This window comes from Pan troglodytes, chromosome 16, assembly GCF_028858775.2.
Source record: "Pan troglodytes isolate AG18354 chromosome 16, NHGRI_mPanTro3-v2.0_pri, whole genome shotgun sequence".
NCBI classification, from domain to species: domain Eukaryota; kingdom Metazoa; phylum Chordata; class Mammalia; order Primates; family Hominidae; genus Pan; species Pan troglodytes.
In genome coordinates this window covers 36,902,062-36,926,579 of record NC_072414.2, presented here as the reverse complement: position 1 = coordinate 36,926,579, position 24,518 = coordinate 36,902,062, and the positions used below count along the sequence as shown (strand labels likewise).

At 38.9% G+C, this 24,518-nt stretch overlaps 1 long non-coding RNA gene, 1 other non-coding gene and 1 pseudogene across 2 annotated transcripts; 2 read left to right on the top strand and 1 right to left on the bottom strand.

Annotated features, from left to right (window-relative positions):
- The first annotated feature begins 11,845 nt into the window (after positions 1-11,845).
- Positions 11,846-17,835, top strand: LOC112205563 (uncharacterized). Its single transcript, XR_002939493.2, has 3 exons — positions 11,846-11,981; positions 13,767-13,828; positions 17,753-17,835. It is a non-coding gene; the product is annotated as an uncharacterized LOC112205563 (long non-coding RNA).
- LOC112205816 (U6 spliceosomal RNA) lies at positions 14,757-14,860 on the top strand. The gene has a single exon (XR_002939899.1). It is a non-coding gene; the product is annotated as a U6 spliceosomal RNA (small nuclear RNA).
- A 3,812-nt stretch (positions 17,836-21,647) lies between the features above and the next one.
- LOC112205551 (5-azacytidine-induced protein 2-like) lies at positions 21,648-23,020 on the bottom strand (annotated as a pseudogene).
- Between the last annotated feature and the right edge of the window lie 1,498 nt (positions 23,021-24,518).

The window sequence follows — 24,518 nt, the reverse complement described above, 5'->3', positions numbered from 1 at the left end:
TTAGCATAATGTTTTCAAGGTTCATCCATGTTGTCGGCTGTATCAGAATTTTATTCCTCTTAAGGCAGAATCACGTCCCATTGTGTGTATTGTACAGATGCTCTCGATTTATGATGGAGTTACATCTCAATAAACCCACCGTAGATGGAAAATATCGTGTTGCAAATGCATTTAATACACCCAACCTACTGAACATCATAGCTTAGCCTAACCTACCTTAAACATCTCAGAACACTTAGATTAGCCTACAGCTGGGCAAAATCATCCAACACAAAGCTTCTTTTATAATCAAGTGTTGAATATTTCACGTAACTTACAGAATACTGAAAGTAGAAATCAGTATGGTTGTACGGGTACTTGAAGTACAGTTCCTACTGAATGGGTATCACTTTTGCACCATTGTGAAGTCAAAAAATATTAAGTCAAACCATCGTAAGCTGGGGACTATCTGTGTTTGTTTTTGAATAGATAGTACATGCACAGAGTACAACATTCAAAGATGCAAAGGACCTAGAGTGAAGAGTAAATCTCTGTCTTACCCCTTCCTCCTCCCAGCCCCAGCTCCCCTCCCAAGAGACAACCAGTGTGACTGCATTCCTGTGTATCTTTTCTGAGAGTGTCTGCACACTCAGCATCTAGGTTTAAATAGTATTTGAAAATATATTTTCACACAAGTATTAGTACACCAGGCATATTGTTCCTGCATCTTGCTGGTATCTTCTTACTTCACCGCCCCCTTCTTTTTTTTTTTTTTTTTTTTTTTGAGACAGAGGCTTAGCTCAGTGTGCTAATCCAGAGGTTTTTTTGAGACGGTTTAGGGGAGGGGAAAAGGTTGATATAATAATGCAGGGTTGCTCCTCGGGGTATCGATCTAGAAACAATTTTACGGAACTTCAGTTGTAAACTCAATAACATTACTTGTATAATGGTGATGGCCATGTTGTTGTTTTAATCAGTTGCCTCGTTTTAAAAGAAATTTTTAAGGAAAACACATTCAACTATCATTAAAAAAATGAAGTTAAGCTGTTGGGACCATTTCTTTAAGATTTAACAAAAGTTCAGCCTTTTAGGTAGTTGAAGGGAAGTACACCCCGTATTCAGCACATGTTGAGTTTTCTACACCAGGAATTTTCAATATGTATATTGATGAAAACAAGCTCAATTCAAACTGGACAGTTTTAAGATAATATTAAAATCAGCACTTTTAGAGACAACGAAGGCCAAGAATCAGTACAGTAGTATTCCAAAATGATTTTCTCTAGAAATTTGAAAGTGGATCGAATAGAATGTTTTCAACCGCCTACCAGTACAATCTTTTGTGGAAGATAATTTGAAATCACTTTCTACTTTGTTAGTAAAGTTCTCTCTCTTTCCAGAGCTGCAAGTTTTAAAGTGTTACCTATACAGACCAACAAAGAATAGTGCTGAATTAAGTGGCATTTAGTATCTAGAAGCCATTTTGATCCAAGAAGCTACTTAAGTGTCAAAGCCAGCATGCAGCACATGTAGCTTTTCTGTAAACAAGGGTGTGATACGAAGCTGCTTTTTTAAGAAGAGTAAAAGCACATTCCATGTACGTAAGTGAATTTTAAAAATAAATTAAGGCAAACAAGAAGTTTTATTTTTAGAGCGACAAGTTAACTGTAAATATTTTAATGTTAGTTTGATCATCTATGATCTGAGATCATGCTGAAGTGAGAAAAATGTCCCCAAAATACAATTTAATGCATTGGGAAAAAATTTTTTTTTTAAATTTCATTTCATATCATTTTACATCTTAAAATTTTTTTTCTATTTATTTTTCAATAAAGAAATAAGGTCGGCATGGTGGCTCATACCTGTAATCCCAGAAGTTTGGGAGGCTGAGGCAGCGGATCACCTGAGTGCAGGAGTTCGAGACCAGCCTGGTCAACATGGTGACACCCTCGTCTCTACTAATAATGCAAAAAAAAAAAAAAAAAATTAGCTGGGCATGGTGGCAGGCACCTGTAATCCCAGCTACTCAGGAGGCAGAGGCGGGAGAATCCCTTGAACTTGGAAAGTGGAGGTTGCAGTCAGCCCAGATCGCACCACTGCACTCCAGCCTGGGTGGCAGAGTGAGACTCTGCCTCAATTTAAAAATAAAAAAGGAAATAAAAAATCAATGTGACCAATGTAGATTATTACCTCATGAGGCATTTGCTTAAAGCTGCCAGTCACAAGGGTGATTTAACCCTTACCCTCAGCAAGCAAGGTGACACCCTGTGAAAGGCTAGTTACCCAGCTATGAGAGATGGCAGAGGCTGAGATTACTGAAGCTCTCACTGCTAAGTTTGAATTAGATTAAGACAAGAGAAACAATTGAAATGTCTGCTACAGGCTGAATGTGTCCCCCTAAAATTCATATGTTAAAGTCCTGACCCCCAATGTGACTGTAGTTGGAAACGGGGACTTTAGGGGGCTCCTAAAGGTAAATGAGCTCATGTAGGTGGGGCCCTCATCCAATAGGACAGGTGTCTTTATGAGAAGAGAGAGGCACCAGGGATGCAGTGCTGAGAGACAAGGCCACGTGAGGACGGAGTGAGACATGCGGATCACGAGGTCAGGAGATTGAGACCATCCTGGCTAACACGGTGAAATCTCGTCTGTACTAAAAAAAACAAAAATACAAAAAAATTAGCTGGGCGTAGTGGCTGGCCCTGTAGTCCCAACAACTAGGGAGGCTGAGGCAAGAAATGGCATGAACCCGGGAGGCGGAGCTTGCAGTGAGTAGAGATCTCACCACTGCACTCCAGCCTGGGCGACAGAGCGAGGCTCTGTTGCAAAAAAAAAAAAAAAGTAATAAAACGGTGTGAGGTGCTGTGGAAAGGAAAGGTGATCAAGTATAGGCTGGAGTGTTGATAAACACCTGTGGTTGGATAGCAAAAATGTATTTCTAGCTTAGCCAGCTGAAATCAAAGTGCCTCTAGTGGTCTTCACTAATAGGTATAAAGAAAATAAAAAAGGCGTTCTTCAGATCAGTAGCTGCAAATCAAGTACCAGGGGATGGTTGATTGGCTAAAGCAACAAAACCACATCTGGAAAAGAGCAGCTGCAACTGGAGTCACCATCTGAATAATTTATGATAATCCACTATCATTCTCCAATATCGGTCTGTCTTCTCCATGGACCAAATTGGTGCATTGAACAGGAATGTGCTGCAATCATCACCCCTGTATCCTGATCGTAGCACTGATTTCTGCAATCCTTCCAGAATGCAGTATTGCTTGTGGCTAATTATTTTTGTAGAAAGAGCAGCACTTCTAGGGGCTTCTCCTTGACCTTGCCTACCATAATAGCCCTTACTCCACGGGTTGGAAACCTGTGGATTTGGGGATTCTGCCAGTTGCTGAGACTGTCTCTTCCAATTATGAATTCCAGAATTAAGGAAATGAGTGCAGGTTGGGTTCAGGGAGACAGTCAGTCAACTATGAGACAGGTCTGAGCTAAAAGTCCATCAATCACCTGACCTGCATAAAGACCTATTCTGACTGATGGGCCACGGGTAGTATTCATCTTCAGGAATTAGTGTCAGTTTAGAGCCAGCAATCCCTTAAAAGTCTTATTACTTCCCTTTCCTCAAGGCACTCCTTGTGACAAAGGGCTGTGGGTGCCTTTGGGGATGGCTGGGAGGAAAATCAGCATTACAAGTTTCTGACATTGTATTGTGTTCCTTCCTCAAGGGAACCTTTCCTCTTAATTCAAAGGAAAGAATTCTATAAACTGATTCTAGTTTGTGAATTGATTGTGGAGCCGTAACTCTCTTTTGATGATTTAAGTCAGACTTCTGTTCACTGGACCTAGATCTTTCTGACTGCACAGGCTAATGAGAATTTAGTAGACTGGCTGCTGTGGTTTGGATATGGTTTGTTTGCCGCCACCAAAATACATGTTGAAATTTGATCTTCAAGGTGAGGTGTTGGGAGGTGGGGCCTAGTGGCAGGTGTTGGGTCATAGATGGTTTGATGCTGTTCTCACAGCAGTGAGTGAGTCCTTGCTCTGGTGAGGTGGGATTAATTCTTTCAGGAATGCATTAGTTCCTTCAAGAGTAGGTTGTTATGAAACCAGGATGCCCCTTGGTTTTTCTCTCTTCCCTTTTGACCTTCTCTTCCATGTTCTAACATAGCATGTGGCCCCCACCAGAAGATGAACAGATGCCATTGCCCTGTCCCACTTCCCAACCTGCAGAACAACTAGCTAAATAAACTTCTTTTCTTTACAAATGATCCAGTCTCAGGTATTCTATCATAACTACACAAAAAAGGTACTAAAACTCCGGCCATCTATTTCTTTCCTAGAACCATCCTGATAACCAGTCAACTCCAGAGATCTCTCTGAGTCAGTCTATTCTGATCACTTCTTTCGTTCCACTGTCCATTGTGGTGACCACACCCACCTTGTCTTTGACAATCAAGTGTTGCCACTTGGCACCTCATTGCATTTAGGGATCTTAAGTTTGGTGGTTGCAGTTCCCACTGTCATTTCTGACCTACAGAGAAGAATGACCACAGAGATCTTAAGGATGCTAGGGTTCCCCTCACAAATCCATTTCTAACAGCTGTGGTGAAACGTGTGTCCTCTGGATTCCCTGATCATGGGTGAGCAGGCCTTACATGATAAATCCACTCTGTCTTCCCATACCTCTAAGTCTTTAACAATCTTTCTCCATAGTACACCAAGACAGTCTGGCATTTCAACTTCACTCAGTATAGGCTACCTTTGGGCTCACATTTTAGCCAACCAAACAAACAAAGCCCTTCCTAACTCCTGGAGCTAGGAATGCTGCATCCAGGATCTCTGCTTAGTTGACCTATGTCAATACATTTAGCCTGATCCAAATTTATATTGCTTCTGCCTTGATCCCACTTAATGTCTACATAAATTGGGATAATGGTTTTTTGTTTGTTTTTTTTGTGTGTTTTTTTTGAGATGGAGTCTCGCTTTGTCGCCCAGGCTGGAGTGCAGTGGCGCGATCTCGGCTCACGGCAAGCTCTGCCTCGCGGGTTCATGCCACTCTCCCGCCTCAGCCTCCCAAGTAGGTGGAACTACAGGTGCCCGCCACCACGCTCGGCTAATTTTTTGTATTTTTTAGTAGAGACGGGGGTTTCACCATGTTAGCCAGGATGGTCTCGATCTCCTGACCTCGTGATCCACCCGCGTCGGCCTCCCAAAGTGCTGGGATTACAGGCGTGAGCCACCGCCCCTGGCCGGGATAATGTTATTAAAATAGGTTCTGGTGAGACTCAGCAGTGTCTTTCAAGTTAACTACCTCACAGCGGGGCATTACATGTTCTTCAGGCAAAGGGAGGTACCCTCCTCAGCTGAGTGCTGAAGGGCTGCTTTGACCAGGGGGTGGAGAGGAGAGAACTCGGTAAATTTAGTTTGAGGTCCACTCTTTCACTGGGGGCTTGCCTGTGTTTCCCCATTTCAATCTTCAGGGTTCAATTTCTTCTCAATCAATGTTCTAATATTTGCAGATACCCTGGTCACTAGGATTACCTTTAAAAAATATTGCTGCAGGCCGTGCGCCGTGGCTCACGCCTGTAATCTCAGCACTTTGTGGGAGGCCGAGGCGGGCTGATCACGAGGTCAGGAAGGGGAGACCATCGTGGCTAACATGGTGAAACCCCGTCTCTACCAAAAATACAAAAAATTAGCTGGGCGTGGTGGCGGGCGCCTGCAGTCCCAGCTACTCAGGAGGCTGAGGCAGGAGAATGGCATGAAACCGGGAAACGGAGCTTGCAGTGAGCTGAGATCGTGCCACTGCACTCCAGCTCGGGCGTCAGAGCGAGACTCCGTCTCAAAAAAAAAAAAAATCTGTTAAGAAATTTAGCATCTATGTTCGTAGGGATATTGTTTGTTTCTGGAGTTATGCTGGTCACTTAAAATACGTTAGGAATTGTCCCCTCCTTTGTTGGAATTGTAATAGTAGCTTCCCTTTCATTCTAGATATTAGTAACTTACTAAAGTGTTACCGATTTTATAGCTCGTTACCAAAAAAAACCCTTTTGTTTTCATCGTTTCTCTCTATTGCTCATTAGCTTTCATTTTCATCAATTCCTTCTGTCACCTATGTTTTTTTCTACCTACTTATTGTCATCTAAATTTGCTCTTTTTGCTTTGCTTAGCTTCCTGAGATTTAAATGTAGCATTGATATAGAGCTTTTGCTTTATTTCCTAACATATACATAAATCTATACATCTGCACTGTTTTCCATACCTCTCAGAAATATCGATACGCTGTGTTTTAATTTTCATCCATTTCGAAATATTTTCTGTTTTTAGTTGTGATGTGTTCTTTGAGCAATCTGTTGTTTAAAAGTGAGTTGTTTAGCTTCCAGATATTGGGGAATATCTAGATGTTTTATTTCTGTTAATTTGTAATTTAGTATAATTTTGGTCAGAGAACATATTCTGTAAAATTTTAAATTTTAAAGCTTATTGAGCCTTGTTTTATGACCCAGTATGTGCAAAATCTTGGTAAATATATTGCATTTGGACCTGAAAGGATATTTATTCTCAACTTTTAGGATTTTTACAAATACATTTTACTTTGATTAAAGTAGTTGATGGCTTTCATCAGATCATTTATTTTGAAATGGTTTTTTTTTTGTCACCTCTTCTATTAATTGCTGGAAGATTAGTGTTAAAATCTCCAACTACGATTTTGGAGTTTCTTTTCTCCCATTAGTTGTTAAATATTTTATATTCTACTTCTGTTTTTGGGCACATGTATAACGATAATTTTTATGTATTACTGATAAATTGACACTTTTAACATTATTAACTGTCCTTCTTTGTCCCTTTTGTCTTGATGTTTGATATTTACATATAATTTTTTGCTTATAATGTGCATGGTATTTCATTTCCCATTTGGTCAATTTCGTCTATCTGTGTCATCATATCTAAATGTTGTACCTAATAGACAAGAATTCAGTTGTTTCTTGCTTTTATATTCTGTCTGGTCTTCTGTGCTTTTTGGTTGTGGTGATATACCTATTTACATTTAATGCACTATTAATATGGTTCTATTGAGGCCTGCATTTCACTCTTGTTTTTCTATTCCCTATCTCATTTACGTCTCCTTTCATATTTATTATATTTTTCTTGTGTTTTTTTGTTTGTTTTGTATTACTTTTTTATTGTATTACTTTTCTAAATTTTCCATCTGTGAAATTAAATCATATATTGAATTCTTTCATTTCTAATAAATGTGCTTGACATGGTTTGGCTGTGTCCCCATTCAAATCTCAACTTGAATTGTATCTACCAGAATTCCCAGGTGGTGTTGGAGCCGCCTAAGGGGAGGTAATTGAATCATAGGGGCCGATCTTTCCTGTGCTCGTCTCCGTCTCCGGATAGTGAGTAAGTCTCACGAGATCTGACGGGTTTATCAGGGGTTTCCGCTTTTGCTTCCTCCTCATTTTTTCTTGCCCTCACCATGTAAGAAGTGTCTTTCACCTCCCGCCATGATTCTGAGACCTCCCCAGCCACATGGAAATATAAGTCCACCTAAACCTCTTTTTCTTCCCAGTCTCGGGTATGTCTTTATCAGCAATGTGAAAATGGTCTAATACAGTGCTCGATGCTAAGAATTTTCCTCTGATTTCTACATTAAATGGACCCGTAGATGCTAATCTGTAATCATTTAATTATCATTGTTTTAGAATTTTTCCATCTCCCCTTTTACTCCATAGTTAACAATTTTTAATAATTTCCATGGGAAAGTCTTTGTGTTTATGACTTTGCTAATAATTTCTAGTGTCATTGCATTGTAACTAGCAAGTGTTGTTTATAATATTTGTACTTACGGAACTTGCAGATATGTCTTTGTGATCTATTATATGATAATTTCTTGTGACTATTCTATGTGTTCTTGACAAAGTATATACTCTAGGCTGGGCGTGGTGGCTCATGCCTGTAATCCCAGTACTTTGGGAGGCCAATGTGGGCAGATCACGAGGTCAGGAGTTCATGACCAGCCTGGCCAACGTGGTGAAACCCCATCTCTACTAAATCTACAAAAATTAGCCGGGCGCAGTGGCACACGACTGTTGTCCCAGCTACTTTGGAGGCTGAGGCAGGAGAGCTGCTTGAACCAGGGGGTTGGAGGTTGCAGTGAGCTGAGATCGTTCCACTGCACTCCAGCCTGGGCAACAGAGTGAGACTGTGTCTCCAAAAAAAGTATATTCTCCAAGGGTGTAATGTTTGTATTTATTCTTAAGATTTTCCTTATTGATTGTATGATGTTTAGGTCTTCTATATCCATAGTTATTTTGTCCACTTGATGTGTGTTGTATTGAGAGTAGTGTTTTAAATTTCCCAGTGATGAGAGCCTTCCTAACTACTCATTACTGCCTCTCTGGTTTCTATTTACGCAGAATGTGATTTTTGTGCGCAGACATTCATAAGTATTGTATCTTCATCGTGAATTGGATTTTAGCATTAAAAGTTTGCTTTCTTTGTCATGCTTAATGTTTTGTGGCCTGAATACTACTTACATAAGGATTGCTATACCTTGTTTTTTTAATGTTTTCATTTGCCTAGTATGCCTTTGTGCATAATTTTTTTTTTTTTTGAGACAGAGTCTTGCACTTGTCACACAGGCTGGAGTGCAATGGCACGATCTCAGGTCACTGAAACCTCTGCCTTGTTCAAGCGATTCTCCTGCCTCAGCCTCCTGAGTAGCTGGAATTACAGGCACCTGCCACCACGCCTAGCTAATTTTTATATTTTTAAGTAGAAACGGGGTTTCACCATGTTGGCCAGGCTGGTCTTGAACTGCTGACCTCAGGTGATTTGCCCACCTCACCCTCCCAAAGTGCTAGGATTACAGGCATGAGCCACTGCGCCCGGCCTTGTGTGTAAATTTTTATCCTTTCTTAATCACTTTGGTTTTGGTGTGTCTCTTATATTCTGCAAATATTTGGGTTGTGTTTTGTGATTCAAAGTGATGTCTTGTTTTGGTAGTTAAGCCATTCATATGGATAACTATGACTTTTGATAGATTTGGCCTCAACTGTGTCACAATGTTTTATAACTATTTTTATTATAATTGCTGTGTTTCCTTTTCTACAAGTCCTGTATTAATTGCTTCTGTATTTTAAAAAATTTAACTTATTCTACTTTCTTCTTTCCCTCTCTCTTCTCCTCCCATTTTTAGTTTCATTATTTTTAACTTACACAATATATAAGATTTCCATATTAGTAACTCACCCTTGTGCTATTTTCATTTTAGCCTTAGAGCTACAATATGTGTAAATACTCACACCCATCATTTTAATGAGGATTTCCCAGTAATATTTGTTTGGATGAAACTCATCCTGTAGTTTCTTCAAGAAAGGCTTGTAGGTAAATGATTTTATATGTTCTTATGTCTTTAACACTTTCTTGTGTAGTCCTGGTACACAAGGTTAGTTGGCTGGATATAAAGCCCTCTGTATATTATAGAGTATTTTGAATTTGCTACCCACCTTATGATTGTTTTGCTTTGTATGTTGTTTTTGAAAGGTCTGATAGGCCAGGCGTGGTGGCTGACGCCTGTAATCCCAGCACTTTGGGAGGCCAAGGCAGGTAGATCACCTGAGGTCAGGAGTATTCATAAATTATTTAAATCAGTCTAAGAGTATTCATAAATTATTTAAGTCAGTCTAAGAAATTTTCAAGTTCATGTAGCTTACGTAAATCATTAATAAATAAATAGAAACTCAGATCCAATATACTTTGAATAATTCAAATCTCCCCAAATAAAATAACTATGACTCAGAATAAAATTCTAAGCCAACACTTCAAATACAATAAAATTTATTCAAATAAGCATTTGTGGATATGAAAAGCCCCTGGAGTCACATATCTAAAAACTACAAACAAAAATGGGCAAAAACATAAGGAAATGAAAATATAGTTAATTAAAACCGTAAGATAAATGAAAGAAAGAAAGACAAATTTATTTCCTAAAGAAAAAGGGAAACACAAGGTCACAAAAGAGAATAGACTCAAATGAAAATATAATGACTAGCATTGAAGAAAGGTAGAAAAACACCTGGAGAATGAAAATGAAATAAGGAAAAAAGAGGTCACAGAAAAGTGGTAGAAATCAAAGTTAAGCAAAGGCACTATTCACAAAGTTGGAGTCCCAGCAAAAAAAGTAATAAAACAATTGAATAAACTAATAAGAGATAATATTTAAAAGTATGTTGCAAGAAATTTTTGCTGAAATAAACTTGAGTCAACTGAGTATTTGGGAAAATTCTCCTGAAACAGTAGACTTTAAGTCATAAGCTAGAAAAATTATTAGCCTTTGTAGATTTTGAAGCAAACAATATTGTCAAGAATGCGCATCAAAACTTGTTATGGCTAAAAACAAACATATCAATGTAACTATGCATGTATTCGGATAAAAAACGTGAAGAATAATTTACAATTGTGAAGGGCACATGAAGTAAAATGGGACATTTAAAGATGAACGCTTCCTGGTCTTCAAGAGAAAAGATCACACAAAACACCTTCTTTTTTGTTTTTTGAGATGGAGTCTTGCTCTGTTGCCTATGCTGTAGTAGTGCAGTGGCACGGTCTCGGCTCACTGAAACCTCCACCTCCTGGATCAAGTGATTCTCCTGCCTCAGCCTCCCAAGAAGCTGGGACCACAGGCGCGTGCCACCACACACATCTAATTTTTATATTTTTAGGAGAGACAGGATTTCACCATGTTGGCCAGGCTGGTCTCGAACTCCAGAAATCAATAACAACTAGATAACTAGAAAATCATATGTACTTGGAGATTTAAAAACATTTCACGGCTGGGCGTGGTGGCTCACGCCTGTAACCCCAGCACTTTGGGAGGCCAAGGTGGGTGGATCACAAAGTCAGGAGATCAAGACCATCCTGGCAAACACGGTGAAACCCCGTCTCTACTAAAAATACAAAAAATTAGCTGGGCGTGGTGGCAGGTTCCTGTAGTCCCTGCCATACCTGCGCCAGGGCCTGTGTTCTCCAAAACTTTGAATAACAACCCTACGCCATGAATCAGTCAGTGGCCAAATACCATGAATTAGATCCCTGTAATTGTTCTTCATCCTCACTGACACTAACTTAGTAGCACATTAATTCCCTTTTGGCCGGGGCTATCAAAGTAACTTCCTAAGCCGTTACTGTGCCTTGAATCTGTTCCCTGACATCCCCCTTCGCATGGCTGTCAGATTTTGCTTACAAACCAGACATCAGATCAGGGCCCTACCACCCTCCTTTCCCCACTTCCTCCTGCCCCCGCGATTTCCTACAGATTTAGATCGTGGCTGTGCCTGCCTTGTTTACTTCCCAGTTTTTCTCATGCCTTCCGTAGCCCAGTCAACCCGAACTGCCATTATTGTGCCTTCATGCATGCCTTTTTCTTGTAATGCTTTTCTTATCTCCATCTATAGAAAATATGTTGCTTTCTATATGTGAAGCTTTCTCTGATTGCATGCGCACTCTTCACCTCAGGATTAATTGATCCCTCTTTATAGCAATGACCATGGATAAGCCCCATAGGCTGCTAGCTCAATCCACTGTTGATGCCCAGTGAACACGACCGTTTTAGATCAAGTTTCCTAATTCATATGGTCATTAACCAACCCTGTAAAGCTCTGAGATGTGCTAGATATAGGCCCCCAGAAAGTAGTATCTTATGCCATATGTTTTTCCTTCCTTGCCAGAAAAGGACAGCATACATGTATGCTTCAATGTAATTGTCTCCCTACTTCCAGTTATTTATTTATTCTTTTGAAAGGTTGAATACATTCTTGTTTCTTTCATGACCTAAAATATTTCCTTTCTTTCTCCTAGAATATATCAGAGTCTTGATTACATAGAAGATAATGCTACAGGTTTTCATGCCTACTATCTCTCTGCAGTAGCTAATGCCGAAATAAAAAACTCGGTGGCTTTGGGTCATTTCATTCTTCCTCCTGCGTGCCTGCAAAAAGGTTAGCAAAGATCATTCAGCCAATCCCTGTCAGACAGCCAAATCTGGCTAATCTCTGTTAAACAGCCAAATTCAACTGTACTTATTTTACTCTCAGTCACATATTTTTGAATTTTGTATCTATTTAACATAAGTGGAAAAAGCATGGACTTTGGATCAGATTGCCTTGGGTGTATATCCTGACTTTGTTTATGTATTGTTTATTCATACATTCATTGAGCTCTTCCTGTGTGCCAGGTTTCAACCTGGGTAGGTGCTGGGGATTCAGTGGAGAATAAGACAGATGCAGATCTTAACTTCACAGGCTATGATCTGATGCTTACTAGTTTTGTGATCTTGTAGCAAGTTACTTCTCTGAAGTTGTTTTGAGGATAAAATGAGATAATAGGCCGGGCGCGGTAGGGCGTGCCTGTAATCCCAGCACTTTGGGAAACTGAGGTGAGCGGATCACTTGAGCCCAGGAATTCAAGACTAGCCTGGGCAACAGGGTAACATGGTGAGACCCTGTCTGTATTTATTTTAATAATTTCAAATTATTTTTTAAAATAAGATAATGTATTAAGGTATCTGATGTGGTGAGCATTTAATAAATGTATTCTTTGCTAGTTTTGAATCCCTTCATTATTTTTCTAATTTTTTCTTCTGATATTTAAAGATTGGTTATGATAATAAATCCATTTATTCGCATTTTTAAAATGCGAATTTTAAAATTCCTTGAGCCCAGGAATTTGAAGCTGCAGTGCACCATGATCTCCCTGTGAATAGCCACTGCATTCCAGCCTGGGCAACATGCTGAGACCCCCTTCTCTAAAAAAATTAATTGAATAATTAAGTGAGTAGAATTAATTTTAGGAATATATTTTATTTAACCTAATATATCTAAAATATTATCATGTCAATATATAATCTATAAAAACTGAGATACCCTACATTTTTTTGATACTAAGTCTTCAAAATCCTGTATTTATTTTATACTTACAGCACCTCTCACTTTGGATTAACCACATATTTCCAGTGCTCAGTACCTACATGTAGCTAGTGGCTGCCATACTGGACAGCAAAAGTCTAGAGTAATATTACCTTTTTTGTCCTTTTGACTACTGTGAAAACTTTTGAGATCATTGAGTTTGGATGACGACATTGTTGTTTGACATACTGACCATTGTAGAATTCCTGTACTACCATGTTTACTAGACATATTGTTAACGCATCCTTCATTTATATCTATATCTATATATGTGTATCTGTATCAATATCTACAGCTATATAGACATTAGATATACATCTAATATATATCTAATGCATTATATAGATACATATGCATTATTATATAGAGATATATCTATATATGTAGATGTATAGCTACATATGTGTATACATATACATCTAATGTATATCTAATGATACAGATATAGATATTGATGTATATCTAATGTATATGTAGATACAAATATAGATATAAAAGAATAGTGGATGAACATATCTCAATTATATATATACATCTAATGTATATAGAGATACAAATATAGATATAGATATATTCTAGCAGGAAACGTCTACAACAATGATTAGCAAAGTGTATTAGAATTATCTGGAGAGTTTGTTAGAAATGCAAATTCCAGAGCTCCTCCTCAATGATCTGATTCAATAGGAATCTGCATTTTAACAAGTGTGTTATGTGATTTTGTTGCAAATAGAATAACACTGGCCTAGAAATTTCAGACTTTAAGCAAAATTCAGAAGATTCCAAAAAAAAAAAATATTGGATTTGTTTTTCTCACCACAGAAATAAGAAGAAAAATTGGTAGTTTTATTTGGGAACAAGACCAACATTTTCTGATAGAAAAGGTAAGAGTAAATTAAGGTACTTGGTTAGAATCTACAGTTTCAACATTTTCTGAAAGCAAAGTTATCTTTAAAATGTTTACTTGTGACATGTTAGCACCAATGAGTCAGTTTAAGAGATTTATTTATTTATTTTGAGACGGAGTCTCACTCTGTCTCCCGGGCTGGAGTGTAGCAACGCTATCTCGGCTCACTGCAACCTTTGCCTTCTGGGTTCAAGCGATTCTCCTGCCTCAACCTCCCAAGTAGCTGGGATTATGGGCGTGTGCCACCACGCCCGGCTCATTTTTGTAGTTTTAGTAGAGATGGGGTTTCACCATGTTGGCCAGGCTGGTCTCGAACTCCGGGTCTCAAGTGATCCCCCCACCTTGACCTCCCAAAGTGCTGGGATTACAGGCGTGAGCCACTGTGCCCGGCACAGATTCAGAAATTTAAAGGGCATGCTGTTATTTAATATTATATGGTTCGACTTTGTTTCATAGCAGTACATTAGTAAAATTGAGGTTATTTTGTATAAATAAAATTATTCCTATAAGAAACTTGAAAATTTGCTTCTGTTAGTAATAGGAAGAGAATAACAGGTGCATAGTATTTACCAGTTCTTTACTGCCAGTGTAGATTCTGATTGGTTAATTTCTGTGACATGCTGTTTGTTCAATGTTTTGAATAACACCCCTCCATAAATGTGTACAAGAGTCTGTCTGAACCTATTCTGGTTCAGGGGCTGCCTGATTAACGAAAAAAAAGAAAAAAATAGTGTACAATACTGGAAAAATAGCTGTTTTGTAGCTTTTGCCATCCTGCCTCAGATTTTCTTATGCTTTTGACTTACTTCAGAATCTTTAAGTAATAGCCAAATTTGGGAACAATTGAGCATTAAAACTGATAATGACAATAATGGATTATAATATGTTAGGTAAAAAGAATCCATGTGCTTGCTTCGGCAGCACACATACTAAAATTGGAACAATACAGAGATTAGCATGGCCCCTGCATGAGGATGACATGCAAATTCGTGAAGCATTCCATACATGTATATGATACTCCAAAAGCAGACATAAAGAAAAAAGGAAGGACAGAAGGAAGAAAGGAAAGAAGGAAGAAAATAAGGAAGATAAGGGTGGGATAAGGAAAATTTTCCTTTACAAAAATAGCAGCTAGTAAATATAGAAAGAAAGATAAAATAGAAAAATCACCATTTTTAAAACCCTCAATTTAATAATTGATTTAGATAAGTTCATTAATGGATTCTAAACCTATGATCTCAAATTATCACCCACAGATTGATTATTAGTTACAAAGTTAAACAGTGTACCTTTACAATGGAGCGATCTGGCAGGCACCATTTAACTAACTTAGCAAACAGCATCACCAATATTGGAGCAACCTTTCATTATGTTCAGTCAGATATGGTATAATAAATACACAATATTATCTGTGTAGTATTCTTGTTCAAAACATTTAACCCGAATTTAATTATGAGTTAACATTCAGACAAATCCAGAATATGGACCATACCACAAGACAATTAACTGACCTGGACTCTAACATCAGTTAATGTCATAAAATACAAAAAAAGCAATAGGAGCATAGTAGATGAAGAGACATAAAAAAGAGGTATAAAAGACATTTGGAGAGCAATTGGGAAAATTTAACAATGAACTGTATAATGGGTGATACTGTATTACATTTTATTTTCTTAAGTGTGATAGTGGTGTTGTAAAGATAAAACAATGTATATTTTTAGAAAACACATGCCAGGTATTAGAGAGTGGAAATGTCATATCTGCAAATGTTTTCAAGTGGTTCCACAAAAATAAAAAGAGAGAGGAGGCACTCAAGGTGTCGGAAATGTTAACACTTTGTGAATCTAGGTGAAAGGTATATGGTATTTATTATACTATTCTTTTTTTTTTTTTTTTTTTGAGACAGAGTCTCATTCTGTCGCCAGGGTGGAGTGAAGTGGCGGGATCTCAGCTTACTGCGACCTCCACCTCCTGGGTTGGAGCGATTCTCGTGCCTCAGCCTCCCGAGTAGCTGGGATTACAGGCACCCGCCACCACACCCAGCTACTTTTTGTGTTTTTAGTAGAGACAGGGTTTCACCATGTTGGCCAGGATGGTCTCAATCTCCTGACCTCGTGATCCACCCACCTTGGCCTCCCAAAGTGCTGGGATTACAGGCGTGAGTCACTGCGCCTGGTCTATTGTACTATTCTTTAACTTTTTGGTAAGTTTGAAATTTTTCACAATAAAGAGTTAGGGAGAAAATCTTTCATTTTTGTTTTTTTAAACTTTAAACCCACAGCCATATCATATAGAAAACCTTTACATTATGTCCAAAATCAAGCTATCAACTTATATATTTTATATTTCTGTCATTAATTTGTTTTTTCTTCCCAAGGCATCATCATCTGAAAATAATAGTTCTTTCAGTCTTTTTGCCTAGGAGGTAATAGTATGTTGTACTAAGGACTGAAATATCTAATCCTTGACTTTTCACAGTGTTTCCAGGAACGTGAGCAGTAATGCAATGGTTATTATTTGGTGGTAATTATTGACTCTAGCAGAACTTTAGAGTTTAAAGATCATTAATTTCATCATTTAGCTTTATACATGAGAAAACTAAGGTAAAGAAAATATAATGACCCATTTTAGTACACATTGGCAAAGTGGAGCCAAATTTTCTCAGCTCTAACCCAATCCGATGTTTTTTCTACTAAAAAATTACTAAAACATGCTTGTATGGACGTTGACTCTAGAAGTTATATTATTACATGATAAAAGAGTTTGTCAATTCTTTCAAAATATTGGTTGATATGAGTATTAGCCAATTATAATAATGTAACCATAGCATATATAAGTGGAAGGTATTCATTGAATGGCAATAACTAGGGTAAATCTGGGGAGCATTACAATTGTTTGGAGTGGGTTTAAGTTTTTATTTAAATATAGAAACTTCTTAATGGTGGCTGGGCACGGTGACTCGCGCCTGTAATCCTGGCATTTTGGGAGGCTGGGGCGGGCCGATTGCCTGAGCTTGGGAGTTCGAAACCAGCCTGGGCAACATGGCAAAACCCCGTCTCTACTAAAAATACAAAAACTTAGCCAGATGTGGTGGCTGGCGCCTGTAATCTCAACTACTCGAGAGGCTGAGGCAGGAGAATTGCTTGAACTTGGGAGGCGGAGGTTGCAGTGAGCCGAGATTGTGCCACTGTACTCCAGCCTGGGTGACGGAGCAAGATTCTCTCTCAAAAAAATAAATAAATAAATAAAAATTTAAAAAAAGAAACTTCTTACTGGTATATAAAATAAATAGATTATGTGATAGGTACCAGTATCTAAGTTGCTTTCACAGAATATTTAGAAAAAGCTTAACATACATTTAGTCATTTTTTATCTTTACAGCTAAATACTTCAATGTCATTTTGAAGGAGAAACATAATTTGTTCAGCTTACTTTATAGTTTTGATTTGTAGCTCACAGGAATCCTTAAGTCATTAAGGATTCCTTAAGGAATCCTTAAATCCTTAAGGATTTTAAGAAAGTTTAAATTAGTAGCAAGATTTTTTGTTTCCTTATTTTTGTGACTAAAAGGTAATATAACCACATTAGAGGAAATTTCAATAATTGAAAGGAGAATAAAATCAGTCAAAGTTTTACTTATCTGACATAACCACAGCTGGTATATTTAAAATTCTGGTCTTCTTTATGTGTCTCTAAAAATATATAGTATAATTACATGTTTGTGTGGACAAAATTTTGTAAATTTTCTCCACAATGCTAGATTGAGTGGACTTAAATGTGTAAATATTTTTATGGCTTTTGAGATATATATTTCCAGTTTATTTTTCCTTTTTAAAAACATTACTGATTGTATCACTGGTATGACGATTTTTTAAAATGTGATTTATTTTTCTATCCACAGCATGATGAAGTAACACCAAATGAAATAAAGACCCTTAGGGAAAACAGTGAACTAGCAACATAGCACAAAAAAGAATTATCCGAAAGGTATTGAATTCATAAACTTCATTGATATTCAATTTAATGTAGAAATCTGTGAGCACTGATTGTGTGCTTATCTCATTTAATTTTCAGTTTTCCTATGAGATAGATAGCGTTATAATCATTCCCATTATACAAAAAAAGAGATCTATGATTAGAAAGATAAGCAATTTCCCCAAAGTCATATAAACTTTGTTAAGTAGGAGAGAAGCAGGATTTCAATGAGTCAGAGCCCATTCATTTAAATGGTAGTCATTAAATACTATACCAGGTATTTACTATGTAGAATACTATACTATCTCATAGTATAGCACACTATACTGTCTCTTCAGAAAGGAGACAAGGATTTTATGTATGTTATGATAACAGTTAATACATTATTTAAAAATTATATGTATCTGTATGTGAAAACCCAATCATCATGCTTATGAACTACAAAATAATCTTAAAATATATTTTTTACTTGGAAGGAAGTACACTACATATTAGCAGTAATTTTATTAGGATGAAAAGTGGTGAGTGATTTCCCCTCTTCTTTCCAAATTGCTTGTAATATATTACATTGGTTTAAGAAATTAAATTTAGCCTGGGCATTGTGGCGCATCCTTGTAATCTCAGCACTTAGGGAGGCTGAAGCCGGATGACCGCTTGAGCCCAGGAATTTGAGACCAGTCTGGGCAGCATAGGGATACCCCATCTCTATAAAAAATTTAAAATACTAGCTGGGCATAGTGGCACATACCTATAGTCCCAGCTATTTGGAGGCTGAGGTGGGAGGACCGCTTGAGCCCAGGAGGTTGAGACCACAGTGAGCCGTGATCACGCCACTGCACTCTAGCCTGGGTGACAGAACAATACTCTGTCTCAAAGAAAAACAAGAAATTAACTTAAAAAGACAAACAAACATGGCCTTGCCATTATATTAGGACCAGTTTATGAGAGGCCTTCTCATTGCAGGTCCTAGTTATACATGATCTAGTCCTAGTTCCATATTTTCCAATTCAGTTGGTTTTCAAATATTCATAGGGAACATTGGTTCTTCAGAAGTCTATTTTATCGCTCCAAACCTGTGGCCGGAGTCAACCTAAAAGTGGAGGCAGGGGAATCCCCACAATGGAGTGCCCCAAACTGTCCCAAGTTGGGGCCAGTTGGGATTCTAAAGAAAGAACCACTAGCTAGAGTAATCAGTCTAAAGCATTTATTGAGGGAACTTGTACAGTATTGCACCAATCCTTGCAATGGACAAGATATAAGGGGTGTTCTACCTAGGTATATCCACAGTGAGGCGGTCTGGGTATGGAGTTTATATGAGGGTTTAAGGAATCTGGCTCAGGGCTGAGGCCAGTTTCTTTCAGTGTTTTGAGCAGCAACCTAGATACCTTTATCAGTGCCTGGAAATGTTTAAGGTCCTGGTTTGAGTTCAAGCCTGATGGGAAAACCCTGCACTGGGCTGTCTCACAGAGCAGTCAAAGCCCTCTGTGATTTTTGGTCAGGACACAGAAAGAAAGCCAGGAGTGGAATCGGGGGAGGGGAGGATGGGACTGGGGTACCCTACAGTCTGGTATTTAGCTGCTGTAATATAAATGATCAAATAGTAGTTATCTTTCTTCAAAATAAAAAGTAATGATGTAATTTATATAATTTTTTCAAGTTTTTCTCCCATAAGGGCTAATTTCCTTAATATACAAAGAAGTATTAGAAATCTGGGAAAAATATGTCCAATCCAAAAACAACAGAAATGGACAAAGGATATGAATAAACCCTAGGTAGGTGTCTACTTAGAGCCTTTTCTCTGTGGAAACACCAGAGGGTGCAGTGTGAACATAGATAAAATATACCCTCAATTTACCTGCTGAAGCATTTGTTAGCATAGTACTAGGGACATTGATTTTTTTTACATCATACAAACTTGATGTATGAAAAATCAGGCAGTACAGAATTAGTATAAAATCCTAGTTTCTCCCAAATCCTCTCCCAGTGATAACCTTCGTTTTTTGTTTTTAATTGAGACAGAATCTTACTCTGTTGCCCAGGCTGGAGTGCAGTGGTGTGATCTCGGCTCACTGCAACCTCTGCCTCCTGGGTTCAAGCAATTCTCATGCCTCGGCCTCTCGAGCAGCTGGGACTACAGGTACATGCCACCCCACCACACCAGCTAATTGTTTGTATTTTTAGTAGAGACGGGGTTTGGCCATGTTGCCCAGGCTGGTCTAAAATTCCTGGCCTCAAGTGATGCACCTGCTTCAGCCTCCCAAAGTGCTGGGATTACAGGCATAAACCACCTGTGCCTGGCTGAAAAATCTTATTTGATATTATGATGTGTAATGGCAGCATATGGCGTTTCATTTTGTTTAACCTTTTTTTTTTTCGAGACAAAAGCTCACTCTCACCCCCAGGGCTGGAGTGCAGTGACGTGATTTCAGTTCACTGCAGCCTCAACCTCCCAGGTTGAAGCGAGAGATCCTCCCTCCTCAGCCTCCCAAAATGCCGCTAGGATTACAGGCATGAGCCACCACACCTGGCCTAGAATTTGTTACTTTTATGACACTTCCATGAACATCTTTTTAAAAGTAAATCTTGCTCTACATTTTTTATAGATTTCTTCATGTAAATTCTCAGATGTGGAAATTATGGTACAAAGAGGAGTTTTTCTTCTTTCTTAAACACCTTATGTTTATTTATTTACTTAATTTGTGTGTGTCTGTGTGTGTGTGAGAGAGAGAGAGAGAGATAGGATCTTGCTGTGTCACCCAAGCTGCAGTGAGGTAGCATGATCATATGCTCACTGCAACCTGGAACTCCCAGGCTCAAGCAATCCTCCCACCTCAGCCTCCTGAGTAGCTAGGACCGCAGATGTGGGCCACCACGCCTGGCTAATTAACAAAAAAAAAAAAATTTTTTTTTGATACAGGTTCTCGCTCTGTCACCCAGGCTGGGGTACAGTGGCACAATCTTGGCTCACCGTAACCTCTCAACTTCCACCTCCTGGGTTCAAACGATTTTTGTGCCTCAGCCTCCTGAGTAGCTGGGACTACAGGTGTGTACCACCACGCCTGGACAACTTTTTTTGGTATTTTTAATAGAAACATGTTTTTGCCATGTTGGCCAGGCTGGTCTCAAACTCCTGGCCTCAAGCAATCCACCTTCCTAGGCCTCCCAAAGTGCTAGGATTACAGGTGTGACCCAATTCACCCAGCCTAATTAAATTTTTTTTGTCAAGATGGCATCTCACTATGTTGCTGAGGCTGGTCTTGAACTTCTGGGCCCAAGGTATTTATTAATTAGTATAGTAGCCAGCCAGGCATGGTGGCTCACACCTGTAATCTCAGCACTTTGGAAGACTGAGGCATGAGGATAGCTTGGGGCCAGGAGTTCGAGACTAGTTGGAGCAATATAGAGAGACCCAGTCTACACAAAAGATTTTTTTAAAAAAATTCACTGGATGTAATGGTGTACTCCTGTAGTCCTAGCTACTTGGGAGGCTGGGGCAGGAGGATTGCTTAAGCCCAGGAGTTGAGGTTTGCAGTGAGCTATCTATGGTCATTCCACTGTGCTTCAACCAAGGTGAAAGAGTGAGGCCATGTATCAAAAAAAAAAAAAATTAGTAGCATATATCTGTTTCTTAGAATATGGAGCTGGAGGGTATTCTTTCATACTGGAAATAAACTACATAATATCATACAATATGCTCAAATGCATATACTAAAGAACTCTACAAAATTTTAATCAAAATCTAGGTTTAGTTTGTTAAGAATTTCTTGAGAGAACCACTGAGAGACAGTGTCCTTTTGATCAAATGATGAATCTCTTCAGAGTTAAGTCTTATAAAGGAAATTTTGACTATGTTGATCCAAGTAATGCAGTAGTGGCACATTGGTTAAAAGGCAAAATTTTACTTTTAATTTTCCTAAATGCTGTCTCACTTGAGTCAGGAGGGATTGGGAATACTCAAAATGATCTTCCAGAGAATTTCTGCCGTAAGAGTGTGTGCCCTCATTAGGAATGGCTCTCTCATTATCTGTCCATGATTGGAGGACTGCTTTCTCTGATAAAACCTTTATATCTCCTGGTAAAGGGGAAGATGTAGTATAAAAAAGAACTTTGCCATTTGGTGAGAGAAGGGGATGTCTTGTGTATGTTGCAGTAAAATTCATCATGCGCAGTTTTGTGCTGTCTTTCCAAGGGTCTTCAATGCATCCTACCGAGGTGCAGGCTTTCTTGATTGCAGTTGGGGTTTCCAGTTTTCTTAATAGTTCAGCTAGCACTTGAGTCACCAGATATAAATTAGACATTTATCTCTTCAGTTGCCAGTATACATTCTGTGTATTATCACTTGAAGTTCTTACTCTTCAGAGATCTCTGCTCTTCAAGATTGTCTTCCTCATACAGATAGGTTTGTCTGGTTTTTGAGTAGTTCTATTTTGAGATCGTTACCTTCTTTCCTCATCAACTCTTGTTCCAAACCGTGGATCTTCAGGTCACAGCTTAACTTTTCCACCTCCCAGTTTGATGAAGGTGGATTGAAATTCCTCATCACCAGCTGAGTTTCGACCTCTGTCCTTAGCTAGAGTTCTACTTCTTTAGATTGCATCTGTTTATTCAATACTTTTAAAGATTCAGAGTTGTGTCTACTCGTTTTATCCAATTTGCTCTTTAAATCATCTCTATCAATGCAAATCTTTCTTTTTTTTTTTTTTTTTTTTTTTTTTGAGACAGAGTCTCACTCTGTTGCCCAGGCTGGAGTGCAGTGGGCAATCTCGGCTCACTACAAGCTCCGCCTTCTGGGTTCACGCCATCTTCCTGCCTCAGCCTCCCGAGTAGCTGGGACTACAGGCGCCTACCACCATGCCCGGCTAATTTTTTGTGTTTTTAGTAGAGATGGGGTATCACCGTGTTAGCTAGGATGGTCTCGATCTCCTGACCTTGTGATCCGCCTGCCTCAGCCTCATAAGTGCTGGGATTACAGGTGTGAGCCACCGCGCCGGGCCACAAATCTTTCAATATACATAATAGGCCTTATTTACTTGTTGCTATTCCACAAAACTTGTTTCTTCATCTAATTGAGCTCCTATAAGCTTTTCTTCCAAAAATCTAATTCTTTTCTTTAACATAAGATTTCTCTTTCTCTGAATCCTTAAGTCCTTTTATGATGTATTCATATGGGCAAATTGGGAAGCAACAGAAGCATCTCCTCAATATGTTGAAACTGGAGTTGCTGGGGTTTTCTCATAATTTAGCATACAGGTATCACCTTTTATCAGTGCATCCAAGAGAGCCTGAAACCAGGCTACTTAGGGCCGCCACGGAGTTTCCATTCCCTAATGTTTAGAAACAGCCAAAAACAGATCGGGTTGCCAGGGATCACCACGGGTTCAGATTTCCTTGAAGATACCTCCACTTTGCCAGCAAAAGCAGCCACTCTGAGTTATTGAATTGAGAGTATTGGTCTTATATCTACCCATTTGGAATTCCTTAAGATTCTAAGAATATTTTAATCAATTCTCTTGGCTCTTCAGGGTGCCTAGTCATATCATTTGTTAATAAATGAAAGTATTCCGGCCGGGCGTGGTGGCTCACGCCTGTAATCCCAGCACTTTGGGAGGCCAAGGTGGGCGGATCACGAGGTCAGGAGATCGAGACTATCCTGGCTAACACGGTGAAACCCCGCCTCTACTAAAAATACAAAAAATTAGCCGGGCGTGGTGGCGGGCGCCTGTAGTCCCAGCTACTCGGGAGGCTGAGGCAGGAGAAGGCATGATCCCAGGAGGTGGAGGTTGCAGTGAGCGGAGATCGCGCCACTGCACTCCAACCTGGGCAACAGAGCGAGACTCCATCTCAAAAAAAAAAAAAAAGAAAAGAAAATTTACCCTGGCCTCTGCCCACTAGATACCAATAGCATTACCCATCTCTCCCCGAGTTGTGACAACCAAAAATGTTCCTAAACATTGCCAGATATCCCCTAAAACATCAAAAGATTTTTTGTTTTATTTTCAGCTTATGACTGGAATTAAATTCCCTCAGACTAATATCACTTATTATCACCAATGATAAGAAGTTCTGATTGACATTTACATATGTGATTAATAAGAGTAAGAAAGCAATTACTAATAATTGTAAATACTTTGCTGGCAACAATTTTCAAATCAAAAGATTCTGATAATTAAAAGTTTGGAAATCTATAATAGATGCTGTACTAGTTATTTATTGATATAAATCAAAGTGCTCCGAAACTTAGCAGCTTAAAACAATGAACATTTATTTATTTATTTATTTATTTATTTATTTATTTATTTATTATAGAGATGAGGTCTCACTGTGTTGCCCAAGTGGGCTCAAACTCCTGGGCTCAAGCAATGCTCCTGCCTTGGCCTCCCAAGGTGCTGGGATTCCAGGCACGAGCCACCGCACCTGACCCAGTGAACATTTATTATTTCAGTTTCTAAGGTCAGAAATCCAGGAGTATCCTAGCTGGATACTTCTGTCTCACAGCTTTTTGTAAGGTTGCAGTCAAGTTGTCAGCTGGAGTGCAGTCATTCCAAGGCACAACTGGGACTGGAAAATCCACTTCAAACCTCATTCAAGTGGTTACTGGCAGGTGTTGGGTCCTTGCTGGATTTTGGCCAAAGGCTTCAACTCTTCACCAAATGGGCCTCTCCATAGGGACCATCCACAGCATGGTAGGTAGT